The sequence below is a fragment of the Heloderma suspectum genome, chromosome 7, assembly GCF_057233095.1.
Source record: "Heloderma suspectum isolate Gila_16-S chromosome 7, 16-S_ref, whole genome shotgun sequence".
Lineage (NCBI taxonomy): Eukaryota > Metazoa > Chordata > Lepidosauria > Squamata > Helodermatidae > Heloderma > Heloderma suspectum.
The window spans coordinates 23,965,765-23,986,429 of NC_139464.1; the positions used below are offsets into that span (position 1 = coordinate 23,965,765).

At 42.9% G+C, this 20,665-nt stretch overlaps 1 protein-coding gene across 1 annotated transcript in view; it reads right to left on the minus strand.

The window, feature by feature from the left end:
• CACNA1C (calcium voltage-gated channel subunit alpha1 C) overlaps nt 1–20,665 on the minus strand; it is a 674,475-nt gene that overhangs the window by 389,318 nt on the left and 264,492 nt on the right. The window lies entirely within an intron of this gene.

Sequence of the window (20,665 nt, forward strand, 5' to 3'; positions counted from 1 at the left end):
TGTAAAATAAAGTCTCGTAGGAAGCGGGGCTAGTGTTCTCTTATCAGGAGTGTTTGAAGGAGAAGCAGATGGAGTTTCCATTGCCTGTTAGCACCTGGCTGGAAACAACAGCTTCTCACTTCCAGGAATGCCTTTAATTATTCATTGAACTGTAGGCTAGACTTAAGTAATAGCCACCAGCATCGCATGAAGGTAAATCAATTTTAAAAGTGCACCTGCAGATTTAGAAAAAAAAATGCTGGAAGCTCTGAACTGTAATACATTGTCACAAAAATATAGCAACAGAGTGCATTCAGAGATTTGGAGAATGTGGAAAGGAACTCTAAAGGGGAGCATGCAACTGGGGGACGATGCAACTGGGGGACGATCCAATTGGAGGACCGCCCCCAGACACCCACCTGCAGTGGCAGAGGACCCGCTTCCCTATTATGTAAACCCACACTAGTGGGGAGTGTGTATGAATACAGAAAGTGGGAGAGAATAGGGATGGGGAGAAAATCCATGAAGTTTGCATTTTAATGTGAATGTACCTGATTTCACTCTTTTGAACCAATACATGAACCAGAACTCAGTTATCCTTTAATATTTGCATACAAAAATGAGTACATTTGGAGAACATGCACACCAAAACGCATATACTGGTGACAATAATGTTAAAAATGCATTATATTAGGAAACTGCATGCAAAAATGTGTTTATTATGCAAAATTGCATACGGAGATGCATGCATTAGGAGAAATGTGCTCAAAAATGTGTAGTCATTTTCATGTGAATATTTTTTTTTAAAATCTCAAAGTTTGGGATGACCCAAACTTAAGAAAAATAAAAATGAGAAACTGAAACAAAATGAAATTGATTCATCTATCCCTCCCTGAGACTAATTGTGTATAGCAATCATTATCTGGCTGGGAGGAAGGGTGACAAACAAATGTGCAATTTGCACTGACCTTGTGGTAGCTTAATTTGCACACACTCCCCAATGGCATGTGATCATTGTTGTGTAACACAAAAGCAGGCAACAGTCAAGCAGGCATTTCAAACACAATTATCCATTATTGCTACAAAACATGTCTAGAATAAACTCTACCTGTGAGCCACTCAAGAGGTCCAAAAAAGGCCCCTGGCACACATGGCATTACATCGCTACATGAGGAAGCACTACACATCCCACTGCAAATGCATGTAGAAGGGGCCTTAAAAGTGAAAGCAATTCAGTGAAGGAATTCTGTTTCATTAAAGCAAGATTTCCACAAAACAAGAGTGCTTATTATTTGCAAGATACTATAGTGTTAATATTTGACTCCCAGGTGATTTCTGCCCACGTCAGTTTTTGGTTTAATATTCTAAGGGCACAATCCTATGGGGATAGGCAAAGGCAACTGCCTATCCAATGCAGGGCAGGAGAAGCGCGGAGAGGATCGTTTCCTCCATGCTTCTCCTGCCCTGCATTTGTGGCTAGACAGCAGGACAGTGGCTAGACAGCAGCGGGAAGGCGGAGTGCAGGGGAGGCTGCCAGATGACACATACGATTCCCTGCCTTCCCTGCCCCAGAACAAACGCCCCATTTTGGCTGCTCTGCACTCCTCTTTGGAGCGCAGAGCTGTTCCACACCGCCTGTGAGGTAGCGCGGAAGGGGGGAAGGTTGGTTCTCTGGGAACCGACCTCAGATCGCGGGCTCTGAGGTCGGTTCCTGGAAAACTAAATATCCCATGGCTGTCTAGCTGCTGACCAGCAGCATAGGATTGCTCCCTAAACGTGTTTTGTATTCCTTCGGTAACTCCAAGAAAAGACTACAAGGGGATATGCCTTCTAGCAACTGTGTATGCTTTCTCTGTGATTGCACACGGGGTTTGTGAATTTGATTTTAAAGAAATTGTGGTTGGAGGTGGTAGTTTTTTCAGAGAGTTCTAGATGGTTTCAAACAGGGATCACTGCTCGCAAAATGTATTCCAATTTTGTCTCGAGTAAGTAGGTTGCTGAGATTTTGTATTATTTCAAAAGTCTTCCAAACCTATTTGACCAGGAGATAATACGACACAGGAAATGTGCATGAATCAGGGGAAGCAAAGCCCTCTTAAATCACCTTCAATTATTTTTAAAAGTATTGCTTGTCTCCGTTCTGTGTTCAGATATAAATATGCCCCAATGGTTGCAGTGGGGAAAAAAAAAGAACATGGCAACAAACCGAAAACCTTTTCTAGAATGAATGCCATGATGTAAAACAAGACAATCCCCTTCATGGATCACTGCCTTGTTGTGGGGAAGGGGCTTGCGTAACTCAGTGAAGCCATAAGCTACGCCGTGCAGGGCCACCCAAGACGGACAGGTCATGGTGGAGAGTTCTGACAAAATGTGGTCCACTGGAGAAGGAAATGGCAACCCATTCCAGTATTCTTGCCAAGAAAACCCTATGGAACGTATCACAAGGCTAAAAGATATGATGCTGGAAGATGAGCCCCTCAGGTCAGAAGGTGTCCAATTTACTACTGGGGAAGAGCAGAGGGAATTTCCAAGTAGCGCCAGAAAGAGTGAAGCGGCTGGACCAAAGCCGAAAGGATACTCAGCTGTAGATGTGTCTGGTGGTGAAAGAAAAATCCGATACTGTAAAGAACAATATTGTTTAGGAACCTGGAATGTAAGAACAATGAATCAAGACAAGCTGGAGGTGGTCAAACGTGAGATGGCAAGATTGAACATTGACATCTTGGGAATCAGCGAACTAAAATGGACAAGCATGGGCGAATTTAATTCAGGTGACCATTATATCTACTACTGTGGGCAAGAATCCCTTAGAAGAAATGGAGTAGCACTCATAGTCAACAAAAGAGTGGGAAAAGCAGTACTGGGGTACAATCTCAAAAACGATAGAATGATCTCAGTACGAATCCAAGGCAAACCATTCAACATCACAGTAATTCAAGTCTATACCCCAACCACTGAGGCCGAAGAAGCTGAGGTTGTTCGGTTCTATGAAGACCTACTACAACACCTTCTAGAACTAACACCAAAAAAAGATGTCCTCTTCATCATAGGGGATTGGAATGCTAAAGTAGGAAGTCAAGAAATCACCGGGATAACAGGCAAACATGGCCTTGTTGTACAAAATGAAGCAGGACAAAGGCTAATAGAGTTTTGCCAAGAGATCACGCTGATCATAGCAAACACTCTTTTCCAACAGCACAAGAGGCGACTCTACACATGGACATCACCAGATGGTCAATATTGAAATCAGATTGATTATGTCCTTTGCAACCAAAGATGGAGAAGCTCCATACAGTCAGTAAAAACAAGACCTGGAGCTGACTGTGGCTCAGATCATGAGCTGCTTCTTGCAAAATTTCGGCTTAAATTGAAGAACGTAGGGAAAACCACTAAACCATTCAGGTATGACCTAAATCATATCCCTTATGAATATACAGTGGAGGTGAGGAATAGATTTCAGGGATTAGACCTGATAGACAGAGTGCCTAAAGAACTATGGACGGAGGTCCATAACATTGTTCAGGAGGCAGCAACTCAATCCATCCCAAAGAAAAAGAAATGCAAGAAAGCCAAGTGGCTGTCTGATGAGGCTTTACAGGTAGCTGAGGAAAGAAGGGAAGCAAAAAGCAAGGGAGAAAGGGGAAGATATATCCAACTGAATGCAGAGTTCCAGAGAATAGCAAGGAGAGACAAGAAGGCCTTCTTAAATGAATGATGCAAAGAAATCGAGGAAAACAATAGAATGGGAAAGACTAGAGCTCTCTTCAAGAAAATCGGAGATCTCAAGGGAATGTTTTGTGCAAAGCCAGGCATGATAAAGGACAAAGAAGGAGGGACCTAACAGAAGCAGATGAGATTAAGAAGAGGTGAAAAGAATACACAGAAGAACTATACAGAAAAGATCTTGTCCCTGATAGCCATGATAGTGCGGTCACTGAACTGGAGCCACACATCCTAGAGAGTGAAGTCAAATCGGCCTTAGCACGCATTACTAACACCAAAGCTAGCAGAGATGACAGCATTCCAGCTGAGCTATTTAAAATCCTAAAAGATTATGCTGTTCAAGTGCTGACTCAATATGCCAACGAATTTGGAACACTCAACAGTGGCCACAAGACTGGAAAAGGTCAGTTTATATTCCAGTTCCAAAGAAAGGCAATGTCAGAGAGTGTTCAAACTACCGTACAATTGCGCTCAGTTCACATGCCAGTAAGGTTATGCTCAAAATCCTACAAGCTAGGCTTCAGCAGTATGCGAACCGAGAACTACCGGAAGTACAAGCTGGGTTTCGAAGAGGCAGAGGAACTGGAGATCAAATCGCAAACATTCGCTGGATCATGGAGAAAGCAAGAGAATTCCAGAAAAACATCTATTTCTGCTTCATTGACTATGTTGTGGATCACAAAATGATGGGAGTATCAGACCACCTTACCTGTCTCCTGAGAAACCTGTATAAGGGTCAAGAAGCAACAGTGAGAACTGGAAATGGAACAACCGATTGGTTCAAAATTGGGAAAGGAGTACGACAAGACTGTACATTGTCGCCCTGCTTATTTAACTTATATGCAGAGTACATCATGAGAAATGCCGGGTTGGATGAATCACAGGTCGGAATTAAGATTGCCGGGAGAGTTATCAACAACCTCAGATACGCAGATGATACCACCCGAATGGCAGAAAGCGAAGAGGATCTAAAGAGCCTCTTGTTGAGGGTGAAAGTGGAGAGTACAAAAGCTGGTTTGAAACTCAACATTAAAAAAAACGAAGATCATGGCATCTGGCCCCATCACTTCCTGGCATATAGAAGGGGAAGAAATGGAAGCAGTGACAGATTTTACTTTCTTGGGCTCCAAGATCACCGCAGACAGTGACTGTAGCCCTGAAATTAAAAGACGCTTGCTCCTTGGGAGGAAAGCTATGGCAAACCTAGACAGCATAGTAAGAAGCAGAGACATCACCTTGCTGACAAAGGGTCGTCTAATCAAAGCTATGGTTTTCCCAGTAGTAATGTATGGCTGTGAGAGCTGGACTATAAGGAAGGCTGAGCGCCGAAGAATTGATGCTTTCGAACTGTGGTGCTGGAGAAGACTCTTACGAGTCCCCTGGACTGCAAGGAGGTCAAATCAGTCAATCCTAAAGGAAATCAACCCTGACTGCTCATTGGAAGGACAGATACTGAAGCTGAAGCTCAAATATTTTGGCCACCTAATGCGAAGAGAAAAGTCACTGGAAAAGACCCTGATGCTGGGAAAGATCGAAGGAAAAAGGAGAAGGGGATGACAGAGGATGAGATGGCTAGATAGCATTACTGATGCAATGAACATGAATTTGAGCACACTCCGGGAGAGAGCGGAGGACAGGAAGGCCTGGCGTGCTGTGGTCCATGGGGTCACTAAGAGTCGGACACAACTTAACGACTGAACAACAACAACGAAACAAGGCAATGCCATAATGTGACAAGATTATTAAAATATATAGTGATAACCTAGTATGGTGATGCCAAAACTGCAGTTGAATTCACCTACTCTCAAGTGGAGGTTGTACCCCACTAAGAAGCACAGATTGCTCTCAAGCAGATCTTTGCTTCTGACTTCGGATTGTTTTAAACCACCTTTGAAGTCTGCTTTTTCCTTTAGGACTCATACTCCATAGGGGAGCCTTATAAAGGGAAATACAAGTTCTGTTTACAAACCAATCCAAAGAGCACGTCTAATCTTCTCAAGCCATTAACACAGCAGGATTCAGAGGCTGAAACTGTTGTGTCATAGGCTGGTCAGATGGAATAATCGCCTGTGATGCTGCTTCCCAACGTGAGTTCTATTTGATCGGAAAAACCATTTTGGGACAGATTTATGAATGGGAAAGTCATGGCTGTTAACTACTTATTTTTTTAAAAGGAAGGCATCCAGATTGATTTGTGAGGAAGCCTGTCTGTCTGTATCTATCTATCTATCTATCTATCTATCTATCTATCTATCTATCTATCTATCTATCTATCTATCGATATCATGTATCCTGCCTTTAAGCCTCTAAACAGGTACCCAAGACAGCTTGCAACAATGAAATCATACAATACAAAAACTAAAACCAGAAGGTATTAAAATAAAAACCCTGAACAAATTCATTTAACGGGGGTCGGTAGGGTGTGGATTAAAAGGCCTGGTAAAATAAGGATGTGTTGAGTGCCACCTAAAAGTAAGCATGGGGGTACCTACTGGATCTGTCTTTGGAAAGAATTTCAGAGTTGGAGCGTTGCAACTGAGAAGGCCCAGCCATTGTATCTTTGCACTGTATCTTTGGTGTTTCCATTACTTGAGAAAACAGCAGAATTATGTTTTTTGTGTGTGCCTTCCATTTTGAGATCAGGAGAGAGAGAGAAAGTGTGTGAGAGACAGAGAAAACTGCATTCGTCACTACATTATGTTCCTCTGGCTGCAGAAACACTAAGATAATATGGTGGCCATGAGCTTCCTCTTCTTTTTCTTCCCACATTATGATCAAAAGAGGGAGTTCCATGACTGGCAACTGTCATGGCAACTCACTGCATTTGCCATGCCAGGGGAAGGCTGTGCTGTATTATGGTTGCTTGGGCTGTGGAAAGATCATATCAATAGGGAGGCACAGTAGAGGTGGATGCCACCCCTGAGGCAAGGCTAAATGAAAGAGTGTGCATTTCCTAACACTGAGATAGAATTATTACATCAAGTATGGGCGTGGTGGTGGGGAGACACACAGCCAAATGGCAACTTTAAGCATTACATCTGCACAGCATGTTGACACCAGCTAACTTTATGGCAGCACGGATTTCAATATTGTGGCCTACGCACATTTGCTGTAAGGCAATGATCAGGGTCATGAGCCCAGGCTAGCTGGCTGGGGGCAGGGTTCAAAATAAGATCTGCAAGATATATTTTTCCCTGGCTAAAGAACGGAGGATAAGAATCTGAAACGGAAATGTGGGTAAGGTTTGCTTGAAAAAGTTGCTGATGTCTAGTCTGCAAGCAATGTGCTCTGCAGAGCATACCTAGAGCAACTCACTCACTCATATGCTACAATTCTGTTATAATTCTAACCCCACGGGGTTTAAGATTTATAGTCTCCAAAACAGCTTCTCTTAATACACCCGCATGCTCCTTCCAGGCATGGCTGCTTCCATGTCTGCCTGCTTCAAATCAACACATTCAACAGCAATACCAGCAGCAGCATATTGGCAAACAGGCTTAACTTGTTGTTTTCAAGATGCAGGGTAAGGAAGTACAGCCCTTCTTCCACCTGCAACTGTAAATAGAAGGCATCTTCTAGGGTCAGGACAGTTTCAAAATAAGGCTAGCTGGGAGTGAAATTAAGATAAATGGTGGGGAGTCGCCTCACCTAGCTAGGACTTAAATAGAGCTAAAATTGTAGGGGCATGAAATGCAATACCTTTTCAAATACTTATGCATGAAATAGACAACCTTGTTCATATATTTAATATGTGGCCACTATTCTCATGATCATCCACAAGGAAAGCCCATGGTTTATAGGATTACAGCCACTCAGGAAATAGGAAACACTTTTTTGTATGAACATTGCAAACTAATTCATAGAAAAACTGCAGGGTAATATAGGAAGTGACATCTAGCCATAACCCAAGTGTGAATAAGTCTTTACTTCCTCCAGAAAGTTGGTCTGGGTACCAATCAGTGAGAAAGCAAGGGCAGTCTCTGTTCTCAGTTCATCATAGTAGGTATGTATGTGTGTGTGTGTGTGTGTGTGTATATATATATATATATATATATATAAATGAATTATAAGACTTGCGGCTTGACTACTTGAAGAACCATCTTCTGTTTGATAGCTACTTTTAGTGTCGTTTTATAGTTTTACTGGATTTTACTTTGTCCGGTTGTGGCTTCTGTAACTCTGTTTTTGTGTTTATGTTTCTTATTGTATCTGATTTTAAATAGTACACCACCCTGAGAACCATGTTACTGAAGGATAGCTTATACATTGACCAACTAAATAAATATATGAATAATAAAAGTTGCCCTATAAATGATATAATCTATCTAGCCTAGCATTGTCTACCAGGTCTCCATGGCACCCGTCCCTCCCAGCTCTGCTACCAGATCTCCTCTTTAACTGAAGGTATAAGGGACTGAACTTGAGACCTTGTACATGCAAGATATGTGCTCTACCACTGAGCTATCGTTCCTTCTGAAATGAAATATGACAGCCTGGAAGATGAATTTTGCCTTGACTTTGCAATGTACTGAACCCCATTGTGAGTAATAGTTTCTCTTCTTCTTCAGGAGCATAAATGCTGTGCTCCCTCTATTACCATTGGGAAGAAAGTCAAGCTCCAAGGTTCACGTCCAGTGAAGTGGTTCCTATGTTGCACATGATTTGTTGCAAATTAACTGTACTCCGAGACTTCTTACAGCAGCTTGGCACAGCCCAACACTTAACAAGAAAGGCATTCCTTAGCTGTAACTGGGATCACAGTCAAGGCCAGCTTATTTATATATATGAGACATTTCATACCAATAAGGATTGTCTGGTGCTAATTAGAACTCTAGGAAAGAGCTATTATTTTTTCATTACCCCATTGTTCTTGTGGACTGCAGTTATATATCTTTAAAACATAGAATATCTTGCTACTTTACAGGAATAAAGCTATATATTAGAAAAATGGGGATTCATATGCAAAGAAATCTGTGTGTAAGACATTTCTGTCTGATTGTGTACATACACACTCAACGTAACAGGATGGAAATTGCATAAAGACAGGTGAAAAGCAGAACATCTTTATTTTATAAATCCTGCTGGCTCTTCCTTTTTTTGTTTTTGTTTTAATTTATAGGATACCAACAACTAATAAAAGGGAAGGGACAAAGCCTTCTAGAGACATTTTCTGTAATTTTCCACAGTGTGCATTGGAAGCATCAAGTCAATTAAATAAAATTTTATTTTCTCATTTGTGTTTAACAAGGTGTACCAATTTGGAACTTACTGAGTTGGCATGAGCCATCTCATCCAAGTTGTGTTTAATTAGAGAAAGCATTCTAAGGCTATTTGACTCCAGTCATTTTCTTTCTAAATAAAAAAAATAAAATGAACAAAATAACAGTAGCTATATTCACTGAGAACAGCTTACTCTCAGTGGTGCTGCTAAGGCCAGTCCATCCATTTAAGACCCCACAGCAAAAAGGTCCCCCAAATGCCATCTTCCCTCCCAGTATTCCTCTCATTTCCCCCCCCCCAGCATTATTTCTGCTTCCCTTGCTCACTCCCCCTTTCATGTCTTCATTTTTACTTTTAAAACAAGTCATATGCACTTATGACACAAGTCATATGTGGAGGAAGCTGCAGTCACACCCCGGCATCTTTATTTCCCCAGATGGCCTCTAGATGGCCATGTGGGCCCAGAGGCACATCATGTGTGACAGATGACTACTAGTTCACTCTGCAGCAAACTTGAGCTCTTCTAAAAGATAGAAAAGAAAGAAAAAGATGCTGCTGCCTGGTAAGGTAGGGGGGAAATGAGCACTGGGATGGGTGGGGAAGAACAAATAGAGAAGGTTGAGCAGGAGAAACAGCAGTGAGAGACAGGGCTTTACCACACGAGGCTAGAATCCCGCATCCTTACCAGGGCTTCTGCTTCTGGATTCTCTTCATAATTAAGATTGGCTCCTTACACGGGTTGATACGTGCTGTTTTTACTTCTCGGCAAGTTTGATATGTTTCATTTTACAGCCACTGGATAGTGCTGCTGTTATAGCGCCATTATGGAAGTACACCCAGCAAGTAAAATGCTTCATAGCTCTTCCTATAGAAAAATTGGACTTTCCCCGTACTTTACAAAGGCGGGATAAAGGTCATAAACTGTGGGAGGAGCCCTGGAGATTGACAACGTTGTGTAAAGGACCTGCAAACTTCCGTGAGCAACCAGTCTTGATCACACAATGTAAGCCTCATGTGGAGAAGCCCAGAAAGCATGCACTGGGAGGGAGGGAGGGAGGGAGAAAGTGTACTGCACCAGGGTTGAGGGAAAGAGCATGCCAGGAGGATTGCTGCCCAGGACTGTGTGTGTGAACTTCCAGAGGGCATCTGGCCCAGGGTGCCCTCGACTTTAGCAGCACCACTGCTTATTTTCTTCATGCTTACAGATTTAAACTCTGAATTAAAGATACTGTCCAGGGATGCTTCCAAATGTTTCATGGTCTCAATTTCTTCCCAGATCTTGGAATTCCAACCTTCCTGGTTTTATTTCCGAACTGGAACCAAGGCAGTACAATTTTTTTACTGTTCCATTTTTTTTTTTTTAATCCTGAATGTTGTGCCCAGGCACTCTGCATGCACAATTTGCCAGAGCTTTAGTTTCTCAGGGCGCAATCCTATGCAGGTTTAGACAGAAAAAAGTCCTACAACTCCCAGCATGCTGGGAGCTGTAGGACTTTTTTCTGTCTAAACCTGCATAGGATTGCGCCCTTAATGTCATTCCCGCTCCCCTGCATATGTGCATATGATAAAATACTGTAAAACAAACCAACATGAAGGTGTCATACAAACACTCACATTGTTTCCTTTTTTAGAATGTTTTATCTTCAAACTATAGGTGTGCATCAGTAACACAGAAGGAGAATAGATGTAAATGAACTGAACATCTGCAAATGGATAGAAAGAACTGCAAGCTCCCTCAAATTGTATATGGATAGTTTCCAGAGGAGTAACCTAGAGAACTAGAGAAGAAATAAAGGATGTGTCTTAGATCAGCAGTAGTTCATATGCTTTGCATTTCCAGGTAAGGCTGGGAAAGACCCTTGTCTGAGTTCCTGGAGAGTCAATGCCAGTCAGTGTAAACAATACTGAGCTAGATGGACTAATGGTCTGAGTATAAGGCAGCTTCCTATGTTCCTGTGTAACAAAATCGGGTAAATCTTCTCATCCCTCATACAGGCAGGTATAAATATAGAGAGAGCAATGGGGCTTAACTTAAAAGAAAAAGTAAAGGCATAAAGAGGGTGAGTGCGTAACAGTGAGGAAGAGGATGCACTGAGGGCATCTTGCCTGCAGCCCCCCCCCCCTGCTTTAGGGCCTATTTTACAGATTACCTTATGTATCCTTGCCCCCAAGCCATATTCCTTTGTAAGTTACCAGGCCTGTTGGTGAAACAACAAAATTATCTTCTTACCAAATATTTGGTTTAGGCAAATAATTGGTTTCAAGTTTAAAACAAAACAAAGCAATATGTTCTTTCATCTGTTATTTACTGTGTTTATTCCAATTGTATGATGATAAAGCATCTATAAATTATCTTGTCACAGAATATCTACCACGGGTGATAAAAAGCTGTCATTTTTACTAAAAAGTCATACCAGAAAATTCTGCCACTTCAGCAACGTCTTCCTCTCTTAAATGAAATTTCAGATATGAATGGGGTGGGAAATGTTCAATGGCACTACGCAAGAATATTTCAGGCACTTCAGTAAGAGTGGTCTTCTAGACTGTTTAAGAATCTTGTGCCAATTTTCTACCAGACTAAATATTTTTTCAGTTTTCAATTGGAATCAGTTTTCCATTTTCTTACTTTAGTGGCAACTTTCTGCACTGTTAAGCAAATGCCGCATTCCATTACGGTAGAGGCTTCATTTTTGAAGCAGACAAAAATATCTGGTTTTTTTAGCTACCATGTGCATTCTAAAAGGCTTTGGGATGTTCAGATATTAAAAGTGCTGTAAAGTATTCATTATATTTAGCATAAGCAATAGGCTGGGGATACCAGTTTGCTAAAGAGTGATTCATGCTGAATCCAGTCCAAAGAATAGCAAAAATGCAACTTTTTATTTAACAGTGAATATCAGAATTTCCGTTTCTGTAGGCCCTGAATTCAAAAGTTATGACTGACACCCCATTCCTAAGCATGCCTATTTGCAATCCAGGAAGGGCTGTTCATATGTCCTTGCACAGAAATAGGTTTCTGCACATAGATTAGCTTGATGTAGCGGGTACTTAAAGACTTACTCTATTTGGAATCAACATCCAACAATAAAGCTAATGCATGTGTGGAAAAAAATAAAAACAGCACATGGGTGGGGGATTCTAAAAACTAGCTTCCTCTCTGATGCATATATTTTCATTTTTTCAGGTGGAACATTTCATATCAATGACTCCCAAATGAAACAGAGGCGGTACAGTCCTTGCATAAGGACTGTACCATGTAAAAATTTATGTAAGCATTAGATTTATCATGACGCATTTCACATCTCATTGAGATTCAATGAGGAGAAATAGGGCTGCAGCAGGAGGAAGCAAACGATGAGGATAAGTAAGGGAAGATGATGAAAGGCTTTAACCTGGATTTAACTGGGAAGAGAGGGAAAAGCTCTCAGAATTATTAAAATTTTGAAGTTGCAAATAACCCCTATTTCAATTGTCCTAATTTTCTTACTGTTGAAATACATAGTTTTATTTTTTTTAAGTTTTCAATACACCACTTGGATTATTGAAAAAATGGATGACGGTTCACCCATCATCATAATACCTATAATTTAATACAACTGCCAGTGCTTCAAAACTACCTTTCAAAGATCTTACACTTGCATTTATAGTCATATTTCACCACTGAAGTCAATGCTATACTAGAAATTTCTCAATGTAAATTTTTTGTAGAAACTGTTTCTTTGGAAAGGTGCTCCCACTTTATAGGGTCCATGTTTAATAGGAATATTTTAGGGCTTTGGGGCATGGGTGATTAGGCACTTTCCCACCTGGCCATTACTAACTGAACCACAGTTTCAATTATCAGAGTCTCAAATGAGAAATTAACTATTGCTGTTTGAGAAGAACAGCCGTTTTGAGTTGCAAAGCATTAAAATACCTAATACCAGACTGTTTTCCTGTGTGATACAGCAACTAATTTTGATCCTATGTAAAGCTGTACAATTGAGTCTTTTTCTACAGTGTGTACAAACCTCAGGGATCAGAAACCTGCCTATAGTAACAGATGGTGAGTTTAAACAGTTTTTCTGCAACTAGACCACTAATTCCCAAACTGTATACCAAGGCACACAAGTAACTCAGTGAAACTGCTAGTATGCTTCAAGAAATAAATTAATTTAATAATTATACGTGCTTGGGAGCCCAAAGGAACCAGTCACAGGAGAGGCTGGTCACCATCTTGCTAACTCTAAGAGCCAGTGTAGTGTAGTGGTGAGAGTGATGGACTGGGAGCCGGGAGATCCGGGTTCTAGTCCCCACTTGGCCATGGAAGCTCACTGGGTGACTTTGGGCCAGTCACAGACTCTCAGCCCAACCTACCTCACAGGGCTGTTGTGAGGATAAAACGGAGAGGAGGAGGACAATGTAAGCTGCCTTGGGTTCCTTGCAAGAGGAAAAAGGGCAGGATATAAATGCAATAAATAAATAAATAAATAAATAAAACCTGATAGTTGCTCTGAGGCCCCGTATACATGGCACCGCTTTCACCCTTCACTCTGTCGCAACTGTGCAGCATTGCAGCTTCGAATTAGCTTCTGCTGGGATACACTCATGATTTACTGCAGGTTTCCACAACAGACTCCGCTGTGCCCTTTTTTTGCCATTATATTTTAATGCGCAGCTGTGCAAGCCCATGAGCGTGGGGGTGCGACACTTCAGTGTCTGTTTTGTATTTTAGGGATTCTGCTGTGTCTGTCCATCCCTCGTTAGGTAAAAAGTGGGTGTTCTGTGCTGCTTCATTTCCACGCCATCTGTTTGTCAGTTCTGCAGCCTGAGACTCTCGCGATGGTTCACACTCACCCAAGGCGTGAGAGGTACATGCCTACCATCACTCCGAAATGGTGGCCGGAACGAAGTTGGTCCTTCCGCAAGACTCCCCCAGTCCTTCGGCACTGAGACCAATAGCAACCACTGCGAAGATACGAAGCTGCAAATATGTGCGACAGTGTAATAAAATAAGCGAAAACGCCTCTCTGTGCCTCTGTAACTGTGCAGCTGCGAAGGGACGAGGGGAGTAAAGGGGCATCACAGAGAGACACAAGCACTATGTACGCCTACAGCATGCCCACCGCAAAATGTGAAGTCAGTTTGGGGAAGGGACAGACAGCTTGCAACCACAGGAAACCCGCAGCAAACCAAAAACATTGCAGCAAAATGCCTCCTTGGAAATCTGCATTTTCCGGGAGAAAACCATGGATGGCTGTGAAGTGGCGACTACATCGTATGTCCTGATGGACCTCGACTCCCAGCCGCCCCAGAGTAAAAGGCTCATGTAAATGGGACCTGGGTTTTGTATTTGTGCTGTATCGCAGCATTGGGTCATTGGATCAACACACAGAGGGGAGGAACATCATTGCGCCAGCAGATTATATGTCATTCTTTTGTGTCTCAGCAAAGTCTTCAGCATGAAAGATGCAATGCAAAGTGCAAATGACCCCAAAGTCCATTATATTCTGGTATGTCCCTTAAATCCCTATAATTCCATGATGCTATAGGTGGACACAATGTTACATACAGCCTCTCTCACAGGACCCTGTTGACCACAGGAATATACAGGAGTGGGCAGTATTCTCCATCGAGAGCCATATTACTTTCAAGATAATCTCTGAGGGGCCACATTTTGGAGGTGGTGTGCCTGAGCCATCCCACACTGTCTTTTTCTTAAAATCATCACCACCCACACATATTCTCTCTTTCTCTTTCCCACCCCCATCTATCCATCCATACACACTCTTTCATTCCATTCTCTTCCTTCCATTTTTCTCCCTAACTCTTCCCCACCTTCCTTCCTTCCTTCTCTCTCTCTCTCCCCCCCTCCCATGTTTTTTTTTCTTTTTTCTTTCTGCCACCCCACTTTTGCTTCCCCCCCACCAACAACTTGCCACCTCATCTGGTTCCTCCAGCCCACAGAAATTTATTTATTTTATTTATTTATTTATTTATTGCATTTATACCCCACCTTTTTTCCTCTTGCAAGGAACCCAAGGCGGCTTACATTCTCCTCCTCCTCTCCATTTTATCCTCACAACAACAACCCTGTGAGGTGGGTTGGGCTGAGAGTGTGTGACTGGCCCAAAGTCACCCAGTGAGCTTCCATGGCCGAGTGGACTAGAACCCGGATCTCCCAGCTCCTAGTCCAACACTCTTGCCACTACATCCAGTCAACACCACCGGTGTGAGAACAAGAGCTCTGTCACCAGGAGAATGAGAGAGACTGGGAGGGAGGGAGGCACATGCATGAGCTCAGAGTCCTGGCCATGGTGTGCGGTGGCGAGAGCATCCTTCTGAAGGGCAATATGCTACTCTAGCCACTGTTCTCTATGGTTGGGCATCCAAGCTTGCACATGTGCCTAACAATCTCCCCCGCCTTCTTTCATCTGATGACACCACCGGGTGGAATAAAGGCATGGGAGAGAATGGGAGATGCTGGGGGCACTATGGGCTGCATACAATAAGGCCAAGGGCTGCATGAGGCTCATGGACTATGGGTTGCCCATCTCTAATTTGACAAAGGATGCATTTGAATCACACTCAGGGAAATATCATAGTATTCCGCACTACTGACTTTTGGTCCTTGACACGGAAATTAATTAAACAGATACCCGACTTGTTCCATGTCCCTCAGAATTTGCATCCAAGAAGCTGATTGTTCAGATGTGTCTCCCCACTTCGTTTTCTGACAGACCCAAGCCAAATTCTTCTTTTTCATTGCAATATTGCTTCTTGAACTACTTCAAATTCAGGCACTTGGTTCAAGTGTTCATGGCATTACAGCCTGTCAGGCAATAATTTCTTGCCATGGTGTTACATAAATAACCCTCCCTCTTTGTTTCCTCTCATATGTGTCATATGGCCACATCACCAGCAAGCGCTCTACAAAGAGATTGTGTAGTAGAGCCAACCAACCCATGGAAAATCTGTTATCTGCTTTCTGCTTCCTGAGGTGTTACCAATAACAAACAACATGACATCTGCTATTTGTTCTTTACTTATCAATGATGACAGATAGACAGACGAGCTATGAGGTAATAAGATACTTCCAACACAACACCCATCCAGAATAATTTGCTGTCCTCATCAGCCCCTTTCAGTTTATATTGTTGATTACATTTTGAATCTGCTTAATAACTAATGTTCTCTAGGCAAATAGTTAAAGGATTAAAATGCCACAGAACAGTTAAAAATACAGATATTTAAAAGAATAAAATACAGTACAATTCAGCTATTAGTCTCCATGCAATTAACAACATGTGGAGAGAGAAAGCAGGTCTGTGTCCAATGTCCCAGGCCTCGCCTTCATCACCCACTTCCTGCCAGCCCCCCCCACCTCCAGCCAGTCCTGCCCCCCTGCTGTCCATGCAAGTGAGGGAATGTCTGCAGCAGGGAAGCCTGCTGAATGCTCAGAGGCTGGCCCTTGCTTGGATGAGAGTCACTTTATCAACAGTGTTTTGCAAACTGGTCACAGTGGGCCTCCAAGGGTTCTGATGTAATAAACCCCTAAAACACTCAAAAAGGCTCCAATGGCCAGCACTGTGCTGATACGATGGTGGTGGAAAAGTAAGATTTGTTTGCCACCATCATCACCACCAAGTAGTCTCTAAAACGAGCTGTAGCTCATCCTCAGTCAGATTCATCACAGATCTTCCTCTGCCATCTGCCCAGTCACTTCATCATCCTCAGCTCCTCAAAAATCTAGAGAGCTTGAGTTCTTGAAGAAGAGTTCTCTTGATCTTGACAAGGAGCCCATGCAGCACAATAGGGTAAGGCAGGCCAGTATGCACAGCACCAAGGAAAGGTTCAAGTCAAAAACTTGCTAAACGAAGGCTTGTGGTGAACTGAGGCTTCCAGCCAGCCCCTCTTAAACTCCACCCTCTGCCCGAAGGGCGTAAATCTTTAAAGGACCACCCCCACCCCACCCTGTTGAAGGCAAGTACTTTTCCTCTTTTCTGTGACCTCCCACTTGCTGTGCTCCCTACACCGTTCAGCAGGTGAGGCAGAACAGGAGGTATTTAACTCCTTATGCAAATTGGACAAAGGGGAAGATGCCGCAAGGGTCCTGGCTCAGGTTCTGCAGACTCCCAACAACGTATGTTCAGTATCAGAAACCTGGTCCAGTTCCTCAACTAGTGTTACAGCAACCTTGGAATCAGCCAGCTCATTCTCCTCTTGACTCTGAGCTTGATGTTGGGACCGTGACAATGGGAAATGGTGTTTAGGAGTGTATGTCAACCGCCCAAGTTGTTTCCTCATTCCAGAGATCTTCTAGGGCTTCCACAGAACCACCAGTCATGGTAGCAGCAATAACCCTGAGAGCAGTCAAGACTTCATCTGGAACCAACAGTCCCTGAGAATGGACCATGCTAATTCGTGCTCTATCCCTGCAGAGGTTACAAGCCCCAGTAAATCTATATCCTATCACAGCCTTCCCCACTGTGGTGCTCTTCATATGTTTTGGACTACCATTCCCAGCATTCCTGACCATTGGCCATGTTGGCTGGGGCTGATGGGAATTGAAGTCCAAAACATGTGGAGGGTACCAAGTTGGAGAAAGCTGCCCTATCAGTAGTAAGTTGTCCAAGTCAATGGAGTTAATGCTAACTTCGTCACCCCCAGGTCATCATAATCCTTTCCAGCATCAAGCATGTGCCCCACAATATGGGTGGGCTCAGATATCAACCATGAAATCCTGAGCTGCTGTAGACAAGGGGGGTTCATCAAGCCAACACTACCCCCAAGTCCTCCTCCACCAGCTCAAAACAGAGACTGTTGGGCAGTGGAGTGGGCAGTACACCAAAAGAATCCCAGACCTGTCTCAATGGCTTCTGATCAGTTACACAGACAATTGAAATTAAGGTCTTAACTAGACAAAGCACCTAGAAAGGAAAGTGGAATCACAATACTCAAACACAATACAGTGGATACTGTTCACACATTCTGCTGAGTGTCATGAAGTGTTGAAAAATCAAGCAGTGAGAGATGATTCAGTGATGTGCATGCATGTGTGAACAAGTAAAAAGTTCCTTTTCTCCTAAGCTCCAGCATTTGGTTTCATTTTCTATAGCTAGCATCTCATCCTAATATTTTGGGAAAGACTTTACAGCTTTGATCCAAATCCATGCAGCCTGATCCAGAACTTTGCTTACATTCTAATCTACAACTGGAGCTCTTTTGTGTATGGGCTGTACCACACACCCCAATGCCTTCTGTGTTGAAGTGAGCAAGGAAAGACAGGCCAGCAGAGTTCACTGGAGCCCCCATAGCAGCAATGGACCCCATAGAGCAACAGACTGCAGCTTGGCAACCATTCTACTGCTCTGACTGAATGTTTGTGTTAACTGATTTCTTGTTTTTGATCTAGAATATCATGCGTAGTCTCTTGGAAAACCTTGCCCCTATCAAGATATATCTTTTCTCCTGGCCCTGATCCTATAGGTGGTCTCTATCCACGCTGTAGGATTTCCATGAAAGCTGGTTGCCCAAGAATGCAAAGGACACTACTCATTGAATCATATACCTCCTGACTGAATCAAGATTCCTATTGGAGGTTTATGTCTCCCTTAGCAACCAGCAGCCATTATTATAAACCTCTAATACATCTGTCACTCACATTGTGCTTCGAAGCACTGTCCCATTTAGGTAACATGCATGCAAACTGGTTTTCAATTAATCAAAGAACAAATACATTTTTGCCTAATAAATGTTCACAGAAATCAGAGTCTACAAAAATATTTATGCTTAATTGGATGAAAACACTGATCAGAGAACATTGTCAAAAGTCAACATTATTCATTCAATTCTGGCAACAATATACCACATGCAAATGCACAAAAGTTCTCTCACTATTAGAGCTGTGTATCAGATTTAGATCTAAATGCAAAGCTTTTCCCCACAGCAATTAGCAATGCAGGGTGCCACTCCAACAACAGTTACAAAAGTGAAAAGGCACAATCAACCCCTAGGAAGTTCACAGAGCTATGTAAAAACAATGCTTCAGAAACAGGGCGGTGAAATGCGAAAGCGGGGAGAGTGCAGGTTTGTACATCATACTACTAATGGGCCTTAGAAGCCATAGAAGAGATGTGGATGGAATAGGAGAATGTAGACGTCAAGCTGGAATTCAAGTAATTCAGGGGGATGTAGGAGCTGGGTGCACCAGGAAAACATGGCATAAGAGTTGGAGGTGTTGGCAGGTATATCTAATGAATTCAGAGGTGATGGGATCAGTGGAACTTGGTAAGTTTAGAAAGAAGGATTTCATTAAGTTTGACTTCTTCTGGTATCAGTGCCATTAGAATCAAGTAGGAATGGGCCCAAACCCCAGACAGTGGAATTCATTGCTGCACTTCTCTTTTTCTAAATTATTTCCTTTCCATTGCCACATCCTAGTCCTCCTTGGTCACTTCTACCTTAATTTCTTGGCAAGAACAGTTGAGTTTTGGCCCGGAGGCACTGCAGCTATCACAGGAATTATTCACACATGAGCACGGTGGCTGTAATTCTGCACGTACTACAAAAAAGTATGCATGCATATACAAAAAAAGAAGGTAGCAAGCCCATATATACAGTCAGGGCCAGAAATATTGGAACAAGGATAACTGTTTTGGCAGTTGGCCTCTGTACACCACCACACTGAAGTTGAAAGGAAACACACCCAGATGGCAGCGAAGTCAGGACTTTCAGCTGTAATTCAAGGGGTTTGACAAAAGTGGGGCACTAGCCATTCAGGAGGGGCAGCCAGTGGCATACACACACCCCGATCGTTGGTGGCTCATAAGTAATGGAACGAACGGCTGACAAGCAGCTGCATGGCCAGGTGTGGCCTGTTTCCTGGGTACCCCATGATCATTCAAGCAGATAAAAGGCTTGGAGGTCGTTCTGAGTGTTACATTTGCATTTGGTAGCTCTTCACTGGAACTCCCAACATGAGGTCCAAAGAGGTGTCCATGCAAGTGAAGGAAGCCATCATTAGGCTGAGGAAACAAAATAAATCCATCAGAGAGATAGCAAAAACCATGGGAGTGGCCAACACAACAGTTTGGAACATCCTGAAAAAGAAGGAATTAACTGGCAAGACCAGCAACAGCAAAAGGCCTGGCAGACCACGGAAGACAACTACAGTGGATGGCCGCAGAATGCTGCTCATGGTGAAGAGGAACCCTTTCACAACATCTAGCCAGGTCAAGAATGCTCTTGCGGAGGTAGGCATGTCACTGTCAACCTCTACAGTCAAGCGACGGCTTTATGAATGTAAATACAGAGGCTTCACAACAAGGTGCAAACCACTGGTAACGCTCAAGAACAGACAGGCCAGATTAGCCCTTGCCAGCAAACACCTAAAAAAGCCTGCCCAGTTCTGGAATAAGATTCTTTGGACTGATGAAACAAAGATTAACTTGTACCAGAACGGTGGGAGGAGAAAAGTATGGAGAAGGAAAGCAACAGCTCATGATCCAAAGCATGCTACATCATCTGTCAAACATGGTGGAGGCAGTGTTATGGCATGGGCATGTATGGCTGTGATGACTTGACTGCTGATAAAAGCAGCAGGATGAATTCTGAAGTGTATATGGCTATACTTTCTGCTCAGATTCAGCTGAATGCTGCTAAACTGATAGGACGTCGCTTCATATCGCAGATGGATAATGACCCAAAACATACAGCAAAAGCTACCCAAGAGTTTCTCAAGTGGGATGTTCTTCAATGG